Source organism: Cervus elaphus, chromosome 4 (genome assembly GCF_910594005.1).
Source record: "Cervus elaphus chromosome 4, mCerEla1.1, whole genome shotgun sequence".
NCBI lineage: Eukaryota > Metazoa > Chordata > Mammalia > Artiodactyla > Cervidae > Cervus > Cervus elaphus.
In genome coordinates this window covers 67169814-67185928 of record NC_057818.1, presented here as the reverse complement: position 1 = coordinate 67185928, position 16115 = coordinate 67169814, and positions in this window count along the sequence as shown.

Sequence of the window (16115 nt, the reverse complement as noted above, 5' to 3'; positions counted from 1 at the left end):
GTCTTTTTGGGTGGTGGTGAGTGCATTAGTTTTCAATTGTTGTGTTGCAACAACCACAAGCTTAGTGGCTGAAAAATGACCATTTCTGTGGGTCAGGAATGCGGGCGTGGCTGACCTGGGTCCTCTGCTTAGTCTCAACAAGGCGTGGTCCAGGTGGCAGCATGGCTGTTTCCACCTGGAGGCGCCGACGGAGGTCAGGGGTGGGGACATGATTCCAGGCTCACTCAGGTGGTCGGCAGAACCTGCCTCCTTAGGACTACAGGACTGAGGAGGGCTTCCCTGGCGGCTCAGACAGCAGAGTCTGCCCACTGTGTGGGAGACCTGGGTTCAATCCCTGGGTGGGGAAGACCCTCTGGAGAAGGGAATGGCAACCCAGCCCAGTACTATTGCCTGGAGAATCCCATGGACAGAGGAGCCTGGTGGGCTGCAGTCCACGGGGCTGCAGAGAGTTGGACACGACTGAGCAACTTCACTTTCACTCTCATAGGACTGGGGGCCAGCTTCTGCTGGCTGTCCACTGGGGGCCACCGGTGGCTCCTGGGCCACTTGAGTTCTGCCCATTCAGCCAGTTTATGAGAAGCGGAGAGAAACCGGAGCCAGTCTGCTGGCAGGACAGAAGCTTACGGGCTGAGACACAATCATGGAAGTGACTTCACAGGGTCTTGGCAGTGTCCCACAGGCCAGAGCCAAGTCCCGAGTCCCAGTGACACTCACTGGGGAGGATGCGCCCACCAGGAGGTGGAGACCTTGGGGGTCCCTAGAACCGATCAGGAAAAGAACCCAGGGCCCTCTCTCCCAATAAACACTGTCATCCACACACACACAGCGCCTAGGTCTGCGGGACCAGGGGGCTTCATCCAGTGCCGAACGGGAACGAAGACTCAGAGAGAAGAAACATTCTGACCCCAGCCCGCGGGGCCCAAGGGGATGAAGCTCGAATGTCACGTTGCCCAACAGTCCATGCAGCTTAGTACAGAAACAGACAAGTGAAAAATAAGACCTAAACAGACATCTCTCCAAAGAAGACATGCAGATGACTAACAGGCACGTGAAAAATGCTCAGTGCCAGTAATTACTCTGCGTGCATGTGTGTGCAAGGTTGATTCAGTCGTGTCCGACTCTCTGCGACCCCATGGACTGTAGCCCACCAGGCTCTTCTGGCCATGGGATTCTCTAGGCCAGAATACTGCAGTGGGGTGCCATGTCCTCCTCCCAGGGATCTTCCTAACCCAGGGATCGAACCTTCATCTCTTACGTCTCCTGCATTGGCAGGTGGGTTCTTCACCACTAGTGCCACCTGGGAAGCCCTGCTAGTTACTAGAGAAATGCAAATCAAACCTGCAATGAGGTATCACCTCACACCAGTTAGAATGGCCATCATCAAAACATCTACAAATAAAAAGTGCTGGGGAGGGTGTAGAGAAAAGGGAACCCTCTTATACTGTTGGTGGGGATGGAAACTGGTGCAGTCAGTATCGAGAACAGCGTGGCTGTTCCTTAAAAAACTAAAACTGGAGCTACCGTATGACCCTGCAATCCCACTCCTGGATATATATCTGGACAAAACTATAAATTGAAAGTATACACCCCTATGTTCACAGCAGCACTGTCAAGACAAGGAAGCAACCTAAATGTCCACTGACAGATGAATGGATAAGAAGACGTGGTGCATACACACAGTGGAATATTCCTCAGCCATAGAAAGAATAAAATAATACCACCTGCAGCAACATGGATGGGCCTGGAGATGGTCACACTAAGTGAAGTTAAGTCAGACAGACAAATACAGATACCACATGATATCACTTCATGTGGAATCCAAAAAATGACACCAATAAACTTCTCTGCAAAACAGAAAGAGACTCACAGACATAGAGAACAAACATGGCTACCACAGGAGAAAGGGATTGGGGGAGAGGGATAAATTAGGAGTTTGGGATTAATATATACACACTACTAGATTGAGGGCAGGAGGAGAAGGGGGCAGCAGTGGATGAGACGGTTGGATGGCATCACTGACTCCATGGATGTGAGTTTGAGCAAGCTCTGGCTGACAGGGAAGGACAGGGAAGCCTGGTGTGCTGCAGTCCATGGGGTTGCAAAGAGTCGGACACGACTGAACAGCAATAGACAAAACAGACAACCAACAAGGGCCTACTGTATAGAACAGGAAACTGTATTCAACATATTGTCATAACCTACAATGGAAAAAAATGTGAAAAAACTATATATGTGTGTGTGTGTCTAACTGAATCACTTTGCTATTCACCTGAAACTAACACAACATTGAGAATCAACTATACTTCAATTGAAAAGGGAAAAAAAAAAAAAAATGTCTAGTCCCCAGGCAAAAGCTGAACCTGACCACCCAGCATGGAATTTCCCCCAGCCTGAGGGGCAAGGCCCCGGGGAGAAGAGGCTTCTCGGGACCCACCCCACGTGGCCAGGTCTACCTGTCTTCAGGCCATGCAGACACTGACGCCCGCAGCTGTCTGCAGAGTGTGTTCCTTAGATGTGGGAGCAGAAGGGGGGCGACAGAGGATGAGATGGTTGGATGGCATCACCAACTCTATGGACTTGAGTTTTGAGTAGGCTCGTGAGTTGGTGATGGACAGGGAGGCCTGGCGTGCTGCGGTCCATGGGGTCGCAAAGAGTCGGACACGACTGAGCGACTGAACTGAACTGAACTGAACTGTCCCTAGATGCTATCGACGGCTGGCGCGTCCGACTTCCCGGATCGGGCCGTGTCTCTCTCCCCCTCACGACGCAGCGGATGCAGGCTCGCGGGTCTCCAAGGCCTGCCTCCCCCCAGCCCCGTCCCGCACCCGCAGACACAGCGGGCTCTCCTGCCATCACACCTCACGTTTCGAGGCCGGGATGCAAACCTGTGTGCAGACACGCCTGTGGACGGACAGTCCAGGCCAGAGCGTGGGTTTGCTCAAGCGGGGCACACGGACGCCTGAAGCGTCCGGGGCGCTCAGGATGCGGTCCGGTCTCCCTGGTAACCGCCCCCTCCCTCGACGCCTCGGACACCGGGAGGCAACAGCCCGCCTTCCTCCTGTTGTGACAAGCGAAACCTTCTCCAGACTCTGCCCGGCCTTCCCTGGGGAAAAACATCCCCCCGCCCCAGCCCGGGGCTGGGAACCCGGTGACTGTACACGAAAGGAGCGGTGACGCACATTTCACTTTTATTGGCTTCTAATCTCGTCCCGATAAGAGAGGAGGGTCCCTGTCCCCAGGGGACCGGGCGCCACCGGCTGCGCTCCCGCCGGGGCGGCGGGGAGGCAGTCTGCGAGGACATGGGGTGGGGAGGGCTGGTCCAGGAGGGAACACTCTGAAAAGAAGGCCCAGAAGAAAGTACGGGAACATACAACTAAATCACTGCAGTCAACACCTGAAATTAACGCAGGACTGTAAACCAGCTCTGCTCCAATCAAAAGAAAAAAAAAAGACGATGATGGACTTGCTTTGGTGTTCGGTTCTCTGAGTTTTAACCCAGCTGCGGGCTCGTGTGGCCCCCAGCAGAGACAGAACACAGAACTGTCCCTTCTCCTCCCTGAAGCCCCTTGCATGCTGAGCTGCCTCAGTCGTGTCCGACTCTCTGCGACCCCATGTACTATAGCCTGCAGGCTCCTCTGTCCATGAGCTTCTCCAGGCAAGAAGACTGGAGCGCGTTGCCGTGGGCTCTTCCAGGGGCGCTTCCCAGCCCAGGGATGGAACCTCTGTCTCTTCTGTCTGCGTTGGCAGGCCAGCTCTTCACCACTAGCCCCCTGGGAAGCCTGTTTGAACCCCCTTGGGGCTCTCTCTTTAGTTTCAGGTCTCCCACACCCCTCCGTCTGTTCCCCATCCCCGTGGTTTTGCTTTTTCAAGAATGTTGTGTAAATGGACGCACACAGCAGGTCACCCGCTGAGTCTGGCTCCTCCCACTGACCGTCACACCCTGGAAATGGCTCCAATGGTTGAATTATGCCAACAGCCTGCCCCTTTCTACTGCCAACTAGTATTCCCCGGTGCCGACGCCCTGGAGTTTATTGATTCATCGGACTGTTGAAAGGGCATTTGCGCTGTTTCCAGTTTGGGGCTATTAAAAATAGAGCTGCTGAGAATAGTCACAGGAGAGGTTTAAACATTTTTATAAAATCGGTAACTAATGAGAACCGAATGTACGGCACAGGGGACCCTGCTCAGTCCTCTGTGGTGACCGACGTGGGAAGGAAATGGAAAAACAGGAGATAGATGTGTATGTAGAGCTAATTCTGGGCTTCCTCGGTGGCTCAAACAGTAATGAATCCACCTGCAGTGCAGAAGACCAGGGTTCAGTCTCTAGGTTGGGAAGATCCCCTGGAGAAGGGCCTGGCAACCCACTCCAGTGTCCTTGCCTGGAGAATCCCATGGACAGAGGAGCCTGGTGGGCTGCAGTCCCTGGGGTCGCAAAGAGCCGGACACGACGGAGCGTCTAAGCCCAGACACACATAACTGATTCACTTTGCTGTACCAACGCAACATTGTAAATCAACTCTACTCCAATCAAAATTAATTAAATGCAAAAAACTTGTTAAAAGTAAATCTTTATCTTAAATAACTGATATTATTTAATAATATAAATATTAAAATGCCATTGCTTCAATATCTACCCAACAATAAAATATCAGTTTCAATATCTATTCAATATCTATCTAAGACTACGGATGACATGGTCTGTGCATGAACCGCTGTCCTTGCCAGCAGTAAGTGAGGGTTCCAGTTCCTCCTCATTCTGATCAACACTTGATATTTTTCTTTCAAAAATAAAAACACAAAAGATGGCCTCCCCAGTGGGCGCGAACTGGTATCTCATAGTAGTTTTGATTTTCAGGCCCTGTTTTTCAGGTTAATGCCTGTTTCCAATTTTTCGTTAGGGTCAACACTTAGTCATATGTGAACGTGAGTTGGAGTCTAAAGAAGGCTAAGCATGGAAGAATTGATGCTTTTGAACTGTGGTGTTTGAGCAGACTCTTGAGAGTCCCTTGGACTGCAAGGAGATCCAACCAGTCCATCCAAAGGAAATCAGTCCTGGGTGTTCATTGGAAGGACTGATGCTGAAGCTGAAGCTCCAATACTTTGGCCACCTGATGCAAAGAACTAACTCATAGGAAAAGACCCTGATACTGGGAGGGATTGGGGGCAGGAGGAGAAGGGGACGGCAAACGATGAGATGGTTGGATGGCATCACCGACTCGATGGACATGAGTTTGTGCAAACTCGTGGAGATGGTGAAGGACAGAGGAACCTGATGTGCTGCAGACCGCGGAGTCACAAGGAGTCGCACACAACTTATCGACCGAACGACAACTCAAACATGAGAAATTACAGTGGTTGAGGGAGGAAGGGAGATAAGGGGGCAGCAAGAGGGGCATTTCCAACAGGGATCGCCGGGTTCCCGACTAGGAGTCACTGAGGAGTTAACATAAGGCTTGGGGTCCAGAGGAAAACAGGTCAACAACCCAGCTTGGAATGTCCCCGGGAGTCATGCTCTAAATGCCAGACTTGATGCAAAGCTCTCTGTTGTGTACATTTTCATCTAATTAAAGAAGCAGACATTTTTCTCAGAATCCACATGAAGCATCCAGAGGTCAGGAGACTCCCACCTCTAAGTCATACACGTCTTAAGTGCACGTCAAGTTCTTGGAAGTTCGTATCTTATTCTGGATCTTGTTTTTCTCCACTTTTTCTTATTTTCTAGGCTGAAAGTAACTCAAGTGTATTTTCTGATGTATGGGGGTCTTGACCACGGTAACTGCCTCGGGCCTGGCACAGAGTCAGTGTTTAAAAAGCTGTATGTTCCGCCTTTGGCTGCTGAGGGGAAGGATGGGGGAAGGGATGGTTAGGGAGCGTGGGGTGGACATGGACACACGGCTGTGTTTAAAATGGAGAACCACCAGGACCTACTGTCGCACAGGGAACTCTGCTCAGGGTTCTGTGGCAGCCTGGATGGGAGGGGAGTTTGGGGAGAGTGGGTACGTGTGTATGTGTGGCTGAGTCCCTTTGCTGTCCACTTGGAACTATCCCAACGTTACTAGTCGGCTATATCCCCATGCAAAATGAAAAACTGAAAAAAAGCTTTCTGTTCAATCCATCAGCAGCTCCTCATGAGAGGTGCTGCCTAGGAGGCTACATTGTCTTACATGGTTTTCTAACCCCTTATGTTAATATCAGAGCAGCAGGACCAGGTAAAGGGATTACGTGTTCATGCATGTTGAAGATGTCACAATACGTCATCACCTAAAAACGATCCATAGGTGTTTTACTCTTGACTTTTATTTGCTGAAAGTTAAGTATTATTAAAACAAAAAGGAAAAACATCCCCCTAAACATGATGTTGCCCTTGTGGTTCTTGCTCTCAGGCAAATACTTCATTTAGTCATCATATCTATATACAACTTTTTTTTTGAAACTAAAACTTTTTTTAAATAAAAATTATGGATTGGGGTATCGCTGATGAACAATGTCAATGTCGTTAATCAGGTGGACAATGAAGGGACTCAGTCACACAGACACACGCGAACTCCCCTCCATCCAGGCTGCCACGTAACGCCGAGCAGGCTTCCCTGCGCTTACAGTGGGGCCTTGTTGGTTGCTATTTCAAACACAGCAGTGTCTGCATGTCCATCCCAGACTCGCTGACCCTCCCTTCCCCCCTGGCAACCATAAGTTCCTTCTGTTAATTCTGTGAGTCTCCTTCGGTTTGGTACGTTCCTTTGCGTCATTTCTTTTTAGGTCCCACGTACGAGGGATGCCATACTATATTTCTCCTCTGTCTGACTGACGTCGCTCAGTATGGCAATCTCTAGATCCATCCACGTTGCTGCAAGTGGCATTATTTCATTCTTCTCAACGGCTAATATTCCATTGTACTGTGTACAACTCTTATAGTATGTGTATATTTCACACGCTATGTAATTTACTAGTTGTCTCTTTAAAAATTAGTATCCCTAAGATCTAATAAATACCCAAATCCATAGAAAAGCTGAATGTTTAAGTGAATTTTATAACATATCCTACCCAGCCTAGTTCAGGGCTCCTTAACCTCAGAGCATTGCTCACTGGGGCCTGGATGACTGCGGCGCCATCCTGGGCATCACAGGCTGTTGGAAGCAGCGTCTTCCGACTCTACCCACTAATCCCCCTGTCCTCAAACTGTGATAAAATGCTGCCAGGCACCCTCTGGGGACAGACAACCACTCCCAGCTGAGAGACAGTGGCCAGAGCGATGTAAAGAATGTGTTTTTGTCCAGTGTGATCTATCTCCTGCATATCTTTGAACATTTACGAGCCCAAGCACATACGCAAGCACACACCACATCTGAAGGGGCTGTGAGCCTCGTGATGGGGAATGTTGAGCGGCCGATAAACATCACCCTGACCTCCGGGGAGGAGAAGGAGGCACAGGAGATGGAATTCAATCATGTGGCAAATGATGAAATCAACCCAGCCTGCATGATGGAACATTAACAAAGACCGGGACCCCCATGATGGAACACTAACAAACACCCGGGACCCCCATGATGAAACACTAACAAACACCCGGGACCCTCAATACTTGAATGAGCCTCCCTGGGGACACTCCTGGATGTGCAGGAAGGGGAGGCGCCCCGAGGACCCTGAAGCGCGGTGCCTCTCTGCATTTGAGCATCGCAGCGACTTCCCTGGTGGTCCCGGGCTGGGCCTCCCCACTCCCAGTGCAGAGGGCCTGGGTTCCATCCCTGATCAGGGAACTAGATCTCACATGTTGTCACATAGACCAGGTGCAGCCAAATGAATAAAAATAGCTATTAATGTATATATCCATATACATAACATCACATTATGAGCACAGCGCGTTCCTGAATTCTGCGAGCCCCTCTAGTGAATAACAGAACTCGAGGGGTTGACGATAGGAACTGAGGAGCCCCGAATTTGCAGCCACTGGGTCAGCCTGGCGTTCCCAGTTGGTCGGCCTGGGGACCCCCAGAATACTTGGCTGGTGTCTAAAGAGAGGGCAGCCGTGCCCTGCGCCCCTGAGGTGTGTGCAGACTCCTGGTGCTCAGCTCAGCCCTACACGGCCGCCCCCGGCTCCCCAGCCCGCAGGGGAAGCGAGGGGCCCCGGCCCCCGGACCCCTCCCCGCCTCTCACAGAGGCCAGGACCCGCAAGGCCGGGCTCAGCCACGACCAAGACGAACCCCTCCTCTCAGAAACACTGCACCCCCGTCTACAGCAGGGCCCTAGACCTCCCTCTCTCCATGTCTGAGTTCATCCCTCAGTCCACAGCTCACCCATGCCTACATCACTTTGGGGACTCCGGCCCGGGGTAGGGGGGTTAGGGCATGTCCCACTGCCAGTAGGGAGGGGGCGCTGGATAAACACACTTTCCTTCTTGAAATGGACGCTCATGTGAGCTCCCGAGGAACGCCCGCCTGTCTGTTCCAACAACCCAGGGGCCCCGGAGGCAGAGACCTGTCCCAGCACTGCCTGGCGCACGTAGGTGCTCAGTCACATGCTTGTTGACGAAGCCCAGGAAATGCCTCTGCAAAGACAGCACTTTGGCACGTGAAACGTCCTGAGCCAAGGGCGTCTGGATTCTTGGAGTCCCTTATCTGCCCCAAAGCAGAGCCTCCAGCGTCATTAATCCTCTCCCAGGGCAAATCCCGGTCCTGGGAGGCGCAGAGCTGAAACCCCCCAGAGAGACGCCCAGACCCTTCACCCACACCCTGCCTCCCACCCATTCCCCAAAGGGGAGGGGTCCGTGTATCTTCCCAGAGTCATCAGCTTTCCCACCAGAAAGCTAATGCCCCGTCTCTCACGCCCTCCCGCACTAAGCCAGGCACACCCATGGGTGCTCAGCTGCTTCAGTCATGTCTGACTCTTTGCGATCCCAAGGACTGTAACCCTCCAGGCTCCTTTGTCCGTGGGATTCTCCAGGCAAGAATATTGGAGCGGGTTGCCGTTTCCTTCTCCAGGGGATCTTCCCCACCCAGGGATCGAACCCGTCTCCTGCATCTCTTGCATTGGCAGGCAGGTTCTGGGAAGTCCGTGTATTCATATGCATATTCTATTCTTTCTCAAATTCTTTTCCCACTTAGGTTGCTACACGCTATTGATCAGGAACGCTGCTCATTTTCTTTTTGGTGGCAAGAACATTTACAATCCAGCTTTTTCTGGTCTCAGAAAGGCCATTTTGATACTTTGCAAAAAGGTGGCAAACATGAGCTCATTCCCCCTCACTCGGACACAGCAAACAGGTTCCCAGGGGCCTGGTGAAAAGAGTCACTTCCCACCTCCCGGGGGAGAGGAGACGGGTAGGTCCGGCAGGATGGAGACCTTCGCGCACATGACCCCCAGGCGCTCATCTCCCCCTCACGCCTCATTACTCCGGAAAGCAGAGCGACAGCATTTCCGAACGCCCTCGAGGATTTCCCCAGTCGTGACTTTACATTCATCTCAGGAGGCTGTGCCTCTAGGTGACTTTAAACCCCGAACTGAGTACCACAGTGAACCGGATGGCATTTCTGAAGCCAGAAGCCCTTGTTTATTATTTTAAAAACACACAATTGGCAGCTGACCCCCGATGTAGGTTTTGCGCCCCCTCCGCTCCCCCCGCGACCCTGCTTTCTTCCCCTCAGGGGGTTCAGCTCAAGGATTCAAGGTCTCACTTTGGGTGACTGCAACTGGAAAATCTCCATCAGGAGTTAGAAACCAGCCTCAGTTCCTTCACCTTTAATCCCTTTCCTGCCCCCTCCCGGCCGGGGAACAGAAACAGCGGGGTGCTGCACCCCACCACCACCCCGGGAGGTGTCAGCCGCTTTTTCTTTGATAAATGTTTCCAAAAATGAAAAATTCTTACTGACTACTTGTAACTTGGTTATAACATATAATATTTTATATTAAGAGCCTTTAATAATGCATTTAAAATTTGGGGGGAAATGATGTAAACTTTTTCAAGGACAGAGGAGGAGATGGTTGGATGGCATCACCGATCTAATGGAGATGAGTCTGAGCAAACTCCAGGAGAGTGGAGGACACGGAGGCCTGGCGTGCCACAGTCCGTGGGGTCGCAGAGTCGGACACGACGGAGCGACTGAAGGACAGCTACAATCTCTCTCAAGTTTATAAGCCGATACTGTTACCTCCAGCCACCATGCTGTACCTTTGACTCCAGAACTTCCTCTTCTTCTAGCTGGAGGATTGCACCCTCTAACAGGAGTCTCCCAGTTCCCGCTGAAGCTGGGAGTAACGGGGCATCACCAGGGATGAGTGTGGGGAGGAGGGCGAGAAACCTGAGTAGCAATCAAAGGTGACCAGAGACGCGGGGTGGGAGGTTCTGACTGTGCGCTGAGTCGCTCAGGCATGTCTGACTCTTTGCGACCCCGTGGACTATACCCACCAGGCTCCTCTGTCCGTGGGGTTCCCAGACAGGAGTACTGGAGAGGGTTGCATGCCCTCCTTCAGACCCAGGATTTTCCCCAAGTCTCCTGCATCAGCAGACGGATTCCTTACCAACTGAGCTTCCTGTGGGAAGCCCATAGGATGGACACATGTCCTTGTAGTAATCCATTTGTCCAAACCCTCAGACGGCACGCTCTCAAGAGTGAGCCCACAGCCGCACAGACCACGGGTGCTTCAAACATAACCGCAGTTAGGAGGTGGGCCTCTCCAGCTCTCTGGCCGCAGCGGTGGTTGCAGCAAGACCCACCCACTTCCCTGGTCAGAGGGGTTCACCAGGGGGAGAGGGTTGCTTTCTGCCTGGGGGAGGGGGCTCAGGAGGTCACAGGGTCAAGGTCAGACACCACATCTGCTTTCCTTCAGGCAGCAGGAGATGCGGCCAGGCCAGCCCCTCTGTCCCTGCTGGACCATTTCCTCCCTGACTTGTTTCTGAGTCCACGATTCGCCCTCCTCTCCGCCCCCAGTCCCCTTCCCGAGCCCCCATCTCCTCCTATCTGTCTATTTCTCCCCCCACCCTAATGCCTCCTGTCCCCTTGACAGCAAGTATATATTTTAAACAGCAGCAGCCCCCTGTGATCGTGAGGATTCCCACAATTAAACATTCTCCCCACACCCGGCCCCCACGGGGTCCTGGCCATCTGGCCTCAGGGCTGACCCATCCGGCCAGGACTGGCTGCGTCATTTGCAGGGTGAAGTACAGAAGGAAAACGCAGGCCGCTGGTTCACAAAAGCCAGAAGAGGCTCTCTGCTTTCTTCCGCAGTCTCACCCTCGAGCACTCACAGGTTGAGCCTAACTCTTCAGTGTCAGGCTCCCTTGGGCTTGGGGGGGCAGGTCACTAGTGGGTGAGTGTGGACCCTCAGAGGTGCCAGGGCCCCATCGGATCCTAATCCTCCTCAGGTCTCTGCCCGTCGCCCCCTCTCTGGGGGCCAGAGGGCAGCAAGGCTCCTGGAGGGGAGGGAGGTTCTGAACTGCCCCAAACCTGCCCCAAGGCTTCTGCAGAGTCCGCCTGCAGAGTTGGAGGTCTGGGGTTGATCCCTGGGTCAGGAAGGTTCCCTGGAGAAGGAACTGGCAACCCACTCCAGTATGCTTGCCTGAGAAATTCCATGCACAGAGGAGCCTGGCGGGCTACGTCCACGGGGTCACGAAGAGTCAGACACGGCTTAGTGACCGCACCACCCCAGGGAGGGAGGAATAAGGGGGGTGCACAGCCCCCCGCTCTGTTGGACGTTACTTCCAAAACACCACTTCAGAGCTAATATTAAGGCCTGTACGACGGTTGAAATGTTTGCCCCTTGTTTAACGCCCCTGGATATGTTTCAATGTCTCCTGGTTTACAATCTGTGGGAACTTGAACAGAGTTCGGACCCTGCTGTTGTGTGAAAATTGTGTAAATCTTAATTATGTTGAATTGGTTCATAGAGCTTTCCAGGTCTCTATATCCTTTTACTTCTGCGTATATTCATTCTATTAATTTTTGAGAATTTGGTATTGAAACCCCAAATAAAAATCTTCATCTATCTACTTAAAAAGGTAATTGTAATATATAGTGGCACTCTATGTAACTTTGTGCTGTGTTTTTCCAAGTCTCCTCTCAATGTGTTAGCATACTTTTGTAATTAAAAAAGAAAAAGAATTTCAGAATGCTGTCCTCAGAGCATTAACCCTCCAGCACAGGCACCCCTAAGGTGGGCCCGGTTGTGGGGTCTATAGCCCCCTGCCCACCCGTCCCCCGACACCCTGGCCTCTCTCTGATCTTACAGAGGCGAGGAGGAGGGGGGCGCTGCTCCGCTCCGCACTGGCTGTTCCCTCTGCCTGGAACAGCCTCACCGGGGAGTCCTCGCTGACCGGGTCCCCCACTGTTGCGGAGCCCAGCCGCCTGGGCCCGGCTCCCTGGGTGGGGTCCCTCCTCAGCCACTCCGAGGGGTGGGTAAGAGCCCCTTGTCCCTGCCGCGCGTCGGAGGGCCTGCGGGGCGGTGATGCGCCCCCAGTGCGGGGCGGCCAGGCACGGTCAGTGCTCTTCCCCGGTGTCCAGGGCTGGACCCTGTCTCAATTCCTGGAGGAAAATTCATGAGGGAAGGGACCGGACGATTCCCACCACCCTCACGTCCGCACACTTGGGACAGAACTTGTCAGAAACCGGGCCAGGGCGGCGGGTGGAATCCCCGGGTTTCTGGGGGCTCAGCCGCCGGCCTCTGAGACCTGCCTTGAGGGCCTACTGTGTGCCCGGCGGGGGTCTGGATCCCACGCACACAGCCTGCCTGCAGAGGCTGAGGCATCCGGGGTCCCTGCGCCCTCCGCCCCCACTCCTCACTGCAGCTCCAGTTTCCATGGCAGCAGTCAGAGCCCACCTGCGTCACTGCCGACGCGGGGGCCCCGCGCTGCGAGTGGAGGGAGGGGCGCGCGTCAGCCTCTCCCCACCGTGGGGCGGGGGTGCCGGGCGGTGGCCCGTGCGCGCGTCTGCACGCTTTGCACACGTTGGAATGCGTCAGTGGTACCATCTTTGCAGAAAGAGAGGGAAAAAAAAAAAAAAAAAAGCGGCTGCTGGAGCCTCCGCCGGCTCTGAGAGAAATTACAAATCTTGAAGAAATTAGAGCAGTTGATGAGTTCATGCTTTCACCCTGCATTTAGTATGTAGTCATACTGCATGTGAACCGAGATAATGAGATACACGCACCTGTGTGTATTCACGGAGCTGCTGCCTGTTTTCCATGCTTTATTCTAGATCTAGGAAATGAAAGGGCTAGACAGAAGGCCCAGTGTGTGACCACCCGTAGCCCATTCATTCCTTTCTTCACCTCCCCCAAACTGTGTGTTTACTCTGAAAATATTTCCTGAGATCGGTCAGCACCGAGGTGGAAATGTAGACAGATTTCCCTCTCCTGAACCTTTCATTTTATGGGATAGCATCAGTCCATAAATGTAACCTAAATATCAGACGGTGGTAAGTTCTGTCAAATGCAAGGGTGAGGAGATGGAGAGTGAAGGAGGGGGATCTCTGAGCTGATCAAGGAGGTCTTCCTGGAGGTGGAGGTATTTGAGCAGACATACATGAAGGGAGGGCACACGCCTTGGAGTTGTTAGGGAGAAAAACCTCTCTGTGCATAGAAAAGGGCACCTGGAAGCATCTGAGTCTGGGACAAGTTTGTCGTGCTTGAAGAGGAGCAGGGAGGCCAAGGTGTGCAATGGCGTGAGTAAGAAAGAAAGTGGAAGGAGGTGGATTCAGACGGGGAACTGTGACGAATCACACAGTGCATTCTGGCTCACATTTAATGAATAAACACATAGGCAAATATATCATTAAGGTATTCACATTTTTGTCTTTTGAGATATATTTCCATTGTTGGATGGATGGATGATGGTTAGATGGATGGTATGATGGTTAGACGGATGGATGGATGGATGGTTAGATGGATGGATGGATGATGGTTAGATGGATGGATGGTTAGATGGATGGATGATGGTTAGACGGATGGATGGATGGTTGGTTAGATGGTTAGATGGATGGATGGATGATGGTTAGATGGATGGATGGATGGTTGGATGGATGGATGGTTAGATGGATGGATGGTTAGATGGATGGATGGATGGATGATGGTTAGATGGATGGATGATGGTTAGATGGATGGATGGATGATGGTTAGATGGATGGATGGTTAGATGGATGGATGGTTAGATGGATGGATGGTTAGATGGATGGATGGATGGATGATGGTTAGATGGATGGATGATGGTTAGATGGATGGATGATGGTTAGATGGATGGATGGATGGTTAGATGGATGGATGGATGATGGTTAGATGGATGGATGGATGGTTAGATGGATGGATGGATGGATGATGGTTAGATGGATGGATGATGGTTAGATGGATGGATGGATGGTTAGATGGATGGATGGATGATGGTTAGATGGATGGATGGATGGTTAGATGGATGGATGGATGGATGGATGGATGATGGTTAGATGGATAGATGGAGGATGGTTAGATGGATGGATGGTTGGATGGATGATGGTTAGATGGATGGATGGATGGTTAGATGGATGGGTGGAGGATGGTTAGATGGATGGATGGATGATGGTTAGATGGATGGATGGATGGATGGATGGATGATGGTTAGATGGATGGATGGATGATGGTTAGATGGATGGATGGAGGATGGTTAGATGGATGGATGGATGATGGATGATGGTTAGATGGATGGATGGATGGATGATGGTTAGATGGATGGATGGATGATGGTTAGATGGATGGATGGATGATGGTTAGATGGATGGTTAGATGGATGGATGAATGGATGGTTGAATGATGGTTAGATGGATGGATGGATGGATGGTTGGTATGATGGTTAGGTGGCTGGCTGGCTGGCTGGATGATGGTTAGATGGATGATGGATGGATGATGGTTAGATGGATGGATGGATGGATGGATGATGGATGGTTGGTATGATGGTTAGGTAGCTGGATGGATGGATGGATGAAGGTTAGATGGATGGATGGCTGTGTGGATATTTAAATGAATGAACTGTTGAAGAGATGGATGTATAGACTAATGGATGGATGGATGATTGCTAGAATAACGCATAAATGAATGACTGGATAGAATGATGCATGAATTAATGGGTGGGTAGTGTAGGGACTGATGAGTGTTGGATGGATGGATGGATGGGTAGACAGATGGATGGATATTTAAATAAATGAACGGTTGATTGGGTGGATGCCGCAAGTAAAACAGACAACTTTTTCCTTCTCCAAGGGTCAATTCTGAATTCTAGACGTCTCCCTTACTCTTGGTCTATGCCACTCACCTGTGAAGACCACAGGCTTCTGCAGTGGCTCAGACAGTAAAGAATCTGCCTGCAGTGCAGGAGATCTGGGCTCGATCCCATTCAGAGAACTAAGGTCCCACATGCCAGGCAGTGTGGCCAAAACACTTATAGAAAAAAAAAAGATCTAGAAAGAATTGAGAGAGGACTTCCCAGGTGGCCCAGTGGTTACGAATCTGCCTGCCGATGCAGGGGACATGGTTTTGATCCCTGGTCCAGGAAGACGCCACACGCCACAGACCAACTAAGCCCATATGCCACGACTGACCACACCCAGAGCCTGTGCTCCGCAACGAGAAGCCGCCGCAGTGAGGGGGCCGGCACCCCAGCTGGAGAGGAGCCCCTGCTCCCCGCAGCTAGAGAGTGTCCACATGCAGCTCAGAGACCCAGAGCAGCCAAAAAGAAAGAAATCGTTTTTAAAGAAAGAATTCACAGGACTGAATGGCATAGCATGAGTGCTATTGTGTTGCTTATTAAACCAAACATAACACATAATTTCTATGATTATTGAGTGGTTTCAACACTGGGAAATGTTGGGAACAGTGCCAGGCTGGCAGCAAAGTTTCCCTCAAGAGTCACCAAAAGCAGTAATACTCCTACAATAAATGGCCGAGCTGGAAACTCATCTTAGTCAAGTTGGTTATTGTGGTTAAAACTGAGGGGCTGGGGAGGACAGCCACCAGGGATAACAGTATGGTCTTGCCTCAAAAGATTAAAAACAGACTCACCATTTGATCCAGCAGTTCCACTTCTGAGTATATCTGTTGTTCAGTCGCTCAGTCCATGGACTGCAGCACGCCAGGCTTCCCTGTCCTTCACTATCTCCTGGAGCTTG